This window comes from Telopea speciosissima, chromosome 9, assembly GCF_018873765.1.
Source record: "Telopea speciosissima isolate NSW1024214 ecotype Mountain lineage chromosome 9, Tspe_v1, whole genome shotgun sequence".
NCBI classification, from domain to species: domain Eukaryota; kingdom Viridiplantae; phylum Streptophyta; class Magnoliopsida; order Proteales; family Proteaceae; genus Telopea; species Telopea speciosissima.
The window spans coordinates 55,204,513-55,210,556 of record NC_057924.1 but is presented as its reverse complement, the minus strand read 5'-3'; the positions used below and the strand labels follow the sequence as shown (position 1 = coordinate 55,210,556).

The following is a 6,044-nucleotide window of genomic DNA, read 5'->3' as shown; positions in this document are numbered from 1 at the left end:
AAGATAATGTGATTCTTTTTCTAGATTTGCTATTGATTTATATATATTGTTTTATGCAATGTGATGCATGGAATTACATATCTATTAAAAAATCAAAAGTAAAAAATGTAAGAGAATAAAAGACTAAGAAGAGTAGAAGAAATGGTAGTTACTGAACTCTCAAGTCTCAACCCTAACCCTCATCATAAAAACGGTAAATATGTCAACGAATAGTAAAAAAATTATATTCGATCCGTATTCATATCCATTTAGGAGAACTTGTATTCAAAAATCACTAGTATTCGATCCGTATTCATATCCATTTAGGAGAACCTATATTCAAAAAATCACTATCCAAAAATTATTCGAATCCGTCTGAAAATCGATAGAATATTATCCGAATCCGTCCGAATATATTCCTTGTTAATAATGGTTCTCCTTAGGTTTTGATTTACCCTATCCGACAAAGTGGATTCCATCTGAACAGTTGGGAGTCGTTCTCGTACACTTACGTACGTGAACGTGAGCCCAACTCAAATGCAGGGAGGGGTGTCATCGAAAGTGGAAAGATAGGGTAAATCAAAACCTAAGGAGAACCATTATTAACCAATGTTTTTTTTTATATATGAATAAAAAATTCATTACCAAAGAGAGGGGAAACAGAAATCATATCATAGGACACATACCAAATTATGGAGATGTGATGGGTTTAGCATCCTCCATGTATACCATGGATACATCCATGTCATCCATTGCCTACCACGTGGCAACTTGTGAACAAACCATTTTGAATGTTAGAATCTACGTAATTGGCCAGAAAGAATAAATTTTAGTTGAAGTACTGTAAAAATAAGTTTCAGAAAGGATAGGGCACATACATCTTCCAATTTCTTTTCTCGATCTCTCAAAGAAGATTTTGCTTGGATGAATTTCTCATTCCAATTTTCATAAAGCTTAGTACTTAAAAGGACGAAATTTTGCTGTTACACTAGTAGCAACAATGTTCCTTTTACAAGGCTGGCAGCCAAGCAAATGGGATCTTAAAGGGTATTTTAGAAAATACAAAAACCTAGGAGAATATTTATGAACCCAAAGGGGTAGTGAATTATTCCATTTCCTTGGCTGCTAGCCTTGTAGCAGGAATGTTCCTGCTACAAGTGTAGCAACAAAAATTTTTCCCTTGTACTACTACAAGGCTAGCAGCCAAGGAAATGGAATAATTCACTACCCCTTTGGGTTCATAAATACCCTCTTAGGTTTAAGTATTTACCAAAAAAAAAAGAATACGTTTTAAGATCCCACTTGCTTGGTTGCTAGCCTTGTAGCAGAAACATTCCTGCTACTAGTGTAGCAACAAAATTTGTCCTCATACGGTTTAAACAAATTCACCTTCAGGGTTCAACAAAGAACAGAAAAATTAACTTAGAATTCTAGAGAAATTCTGATTACAAGAGAAAAATGAGCACAAAAAAATGTTGTGTAGAATGACTGAATTGCTTTGATTTATATAGATCCATTGGCACCCATTTATTGAAAACCCATTCAATGGAACCCTTCAAAGAAACCCATTCAATGAAATCCATTCATTGGAACCTTTTCAAAGAAACCCATTCAATGGAACTCATTCATTGGAATCCATTTAATGAAAACCATTCACCGGAATGGTCATGACTATTCCAATAGTCATGACTGTTCAATCTCTCTTCTTAATGGGTTTGAAACCCCTTATTACAATCTATCTAATATAAATTGTTTATTACAAAGTTTGATTCAACTTTAAATCTGTAAAAACCGTTAAGTCAAATATAAATCAAATCATTTAAGGACTGCTTATGAACTCATTGTCTCTTCCCAACATTTTCGTCTCGACTCTCCGAGTTCTAGAGTTTCAAAATTGAGACCGAATTCATTTAAGAACTGTTTATGGACCGGTTACCTCAAATCAATAATAAAATCGAAAGTGAAATCATTTATATAATGATTTTGATTTCACAAATTGGAACCCCTAGATAAATGGTTCAGTTTAGATCTCCACATACTATACTCTTAACCGGAATCGTTTAAACTAAAATCGTACCCTTTTAACACCCCCTTGCATCAACTTCTCCTTATTTTTAATTAATTTTATCTAGACCATCTAAGTTGGATCTATATTTTTGTTTTCTCTTTTGGAGATTTGGTATGACCGTTTCTAATTAGGAATGTAAACGGATCGGATTCGGATCGGATGCGGATCGGATGTGATCGGAGCCGGATATTCCCTGGCCGAATACGGATACCTCTAAACGGATTCGATGAGGATCGGATTCGGATTTTCACCATCCGTTACATATCCGCCTTGTGTAACCCGGACCTTCCTCCCTAGCGGATACAATTCTCTCTCAATCCATATCTCTTAAATCATGATTCTCTTTTCATCATATTCTAGAACTTGTTTAATCTTCAAAAACCCTAAAAATCATTATTTACTTAATTTTTTATTATTAAGTATTCGGATTTTTTCGGACGGATTTTAATCGGAGTATTCGGATTATTTTCCGGATATCTCTAAACGAATACGGATACCCCTAAACGAATACGGATGCGAATTCGGATTCGATTTCGGTTATCCATTTACATCCCTATTTCTAATACCTTTATTCAATAGCGGCCAGAGAAAAAACAAAAGAAAAAGATAATTAATTTTTGTCTAATTTACATATCAACCGACCTTAGCTCAGTTGGTAGAGCGGAGGACTGTAGTGGTTAACATCCGTCAGATGATCCTTAGGTCGCTGGTTCGAATCCGGCAGGTCGGATTTTTTCTTTCTGATGAAAATCAAAGTTTTCTTGCCCTTTTTCTTAGGGGAAGGCCCAATTAAAACTTCTGCCCAAAAAATTTCCTTTTGTTTTTCCGGTAATATTTGATTTTTTTTTTTTAATGGTGAAAATATTTCGGTCTCATTAAAAGTCGATGCAGAGAGAACAATTTCAAAACGGACTTTCCATTCATTAAATAGAAAAGTTTCTCCATTCACATGTAATTTTCAGTTTAAATAGAGTTCGTTTTTCTGTTTTTTTATTTTTTTGTATATAAACAGTCATAGATAGAGTTTACCAAGTTGAAAAATTGGGGATTATCACATGGGTGCATGTACATACATGCGAGGCTAAGATGCCATGTTATCTATGTATTAGATGTTATGTGACTGGATTTGGGACTCAAATATAGCACCCGACCAATCGAGACCATTTCTTATATATCCAAGTGTTAGAACTGCCATATAACCCATCCATATGGCCTAATGAAAGTGTGTAAATTAGAAATATTTTTGGTAAAGGTATCGGTAAAAGTAGCGGTCTATATTGGGGATTGGATCATTTTGCCCACAAATTTGGATAAAAAGCAGATTTTTTATCCATTTTACCTTCAGTAGATACTGATATCGGTGTCAGTTACTGATAACTTGTGTACGTGAAGAAATGCTATGCCCACTATCAGTAGGAGTAAGTGGAGTTACGACCAAGAACAACTGCCTAGCTTAGTTGGTAGAGTGTGGAGTATAAAAATCCACCTTTCCAAGAGTTCTCGATTTCGAGCTTCCCCACCCGCTAGAATAGAATAGAGATGGATATACACATTCTTCGAACGCCCGAACAATAACAATCTCTTCAAGTCAAATGCCTCTCATTTTATTTTCCCTCTTTTACTTAAGAAAGTCTTAAAAATTGGTACAAAAGTAAATTGTAAACAACGTACATATTTTTTAACGAGTAGATATTTAAGTTGTGTTTGGTATCCATTCTTGAAATATATTCTAGGTGGATTTTGTATTTTCAGATGATAAAAATATTTGTTTTTATTGCCAAAGTGGAATAATTGTTCATGTCAAAGTGATTGATGAAAGTCCTCTTCTGGAATATTAGAGGGGTTGGATTTATTTCTATTTCCATAAAGAAAATAAACCACAACAATTAAATTCTGTTTTTGGACTTCCTTTTTATCAATCTAAGATTTTTTTGTCCTTGAGTACTTTTAGTTCACAACAGTTGCCTTAGTCAAAGTGATTGATGAAAGTCTTCTTCTGGAATATCAGAGGCGTTGGAAAGGCTACTAGTAGAAGGCCTTGGATGTTCTGTTACGGGAGAACTCTCCAGATTTGGTTTGTCTGGCTGAGCCAAAGTTGGATGTGGTTAAGTACCCTTCTCTTGATGTTTTAGCAAATTCAAGAAGTGATAGGGTCCCAAATCTTTGGGTCATATGGGGGCATCATTTGCATCAGCCTGGAGTGATTTCGAGTTCTGATCAATAAATCTGTGTGTCAGTCAATTGGCAAGGGGTTACTATTCTGGTTTCTTTTGTTCATACGAGTTGCTTTCGTGCAAGAAGGCGCGAGCTGTGGCTGGAATTGGCAGGCTTATCGGTGTTGTCGTTGCCTTGGATGGTTTCTGGTGATTGCAACTCTTTTCTCATCCATCTCTCCCCTCATCTCTTCCCCATCAAAAAATGCAGTCAAGTCATGGCGAAAACCAGCATACGGGTGAAAGAAGCAGTGTTGCTGAGGGTTGACCCCTTCAAAACCAATCCCAACCCACGTCCTTACCCTCTCTATTGTAGACTCCCAACTCTTCCTATGCTTCACAATTGATTTCCTCCTAATCACTCTGCCACCACAGATCATCTCAAAGCTACACTCGCACAAGCCCTTGTCCCTTACTAGCTAGGGTAATTTAACTAGACACCGTGAACCTTGAGGTCAGGTTGAGCCCAAGTTGCGGTCTTTATAGATGTAAGGGATGAAATTAATGAAGAAATTTTCATCGGCATCACACATAACAACAAAGAAGCATATGTATAACCTTGATTTCAAGCCCAACTAAAAACCTGCTACGCATAAATGAGCAATTTCGCAAGGTGAAACCTAAAAGAGCTTCAGCAACTTCGAAGAGGGAAGAGACCTATCATAAATCTAAGACACATGTTTTAAGGGAAGTGTTTCCTATGGGGAGCGTAGCCCCTGCCATGGGGCAGCATTTCCAAATTTCGTGGGGGGTGGGGACAATCATTTTCGTCCCCCTTTGTGTCTGCCGCAGCATGCCAACACCCATGTTCCCCAACAGAGTTTCTATTTCCCCTTGTTTTATTACCAGCAACTGTCAGGTAGGTCCTGTCCAAATGATCAACTCCAAGCCATTGGACATTCTAATTGTTAACAGAACTTAATTAGGCCACATGTCAAATCTAATAGGCTATCACAATTCACAACGGTTGAATGCTAATGTGTGCCTTTAAGTTGTATGGGTATCTGTTTATGTGATGATATAACATTGACCTAAAAAATAACACATGACACATCAGTATATGAAGGTAAACTGGAATACCGATGAACGTTGAAGTTGTGTAAGTGGGGTAACTACATGGTGAAGAACAAGTGATCGATGTGAAGTTGGATCTGTACTATGATCGAGAGAAGTTCATTCAAGGGACTAGTGTCATACAAAATGGCACACAAAGAGTGCACAGAATTGCACAAATGGTGTATGGTACATGTATTGATGATGGTATACATAGAATGATACACGCATTACAGATGCACAGGGTGGAGAATGATGTAAGTTATTGTAAGATAGGAAAGATGTGGTGGACACTTCTACAATGTGAGAAGATTGATGATCATCATGATGAAAAGCCTGTATATAGATACACAAATGTTAATATGGCAAGCTATGAGAGATTTCTCATTTTGATTCGGAGAAGGAGTTTGTTGGGATCCTTCTCACAAGGAGGAACCCACAAGAGACAATATCTGTCTTCCCCATATCCATCAACTATGTGTGAATAAAGAAGAGTTAAAAATGAAGAAAATAGAAAGAGAAGAGAGACATGAAATAAATGTTTGTCCTTTGTCATTAAATAGATAAGACTCTCCAGCAGCAAAACGGATTCAAAGATTTTGAATTCATGAATGAGGTGGATTTGGGCATTAAAGGAAAGAAGAAGAAAATGGATCGAGAGGTGCCTCCCACTGTCCCACATACCTACTACCATCTACCAAAAGAGGAAATTAGGGCTTATGCGGAGAATT

The 6,044-nt window shown here is 36.7% G+C and overlaps 1 non-coding gene across 1 annotated transcript; it reads left to right on the top strand.

Annotated features, from left to right (window-relative positions):
* The first annotated feature begins 2,684 nt into the window (after nt 1–2,684).
* TRNAY-GUA lies at nt 2,685–2,777 on the top strand. The gene is made up of 2 exons: nt 2,685–2,721; nt 2,742–2,777. It is a non-coding gene; the product is annotated as a tRNA-Tyr (tRNA).
* The last annotated feature ends 3,267 nt before the right edge of the window (nt 2,778–6,044 follow it).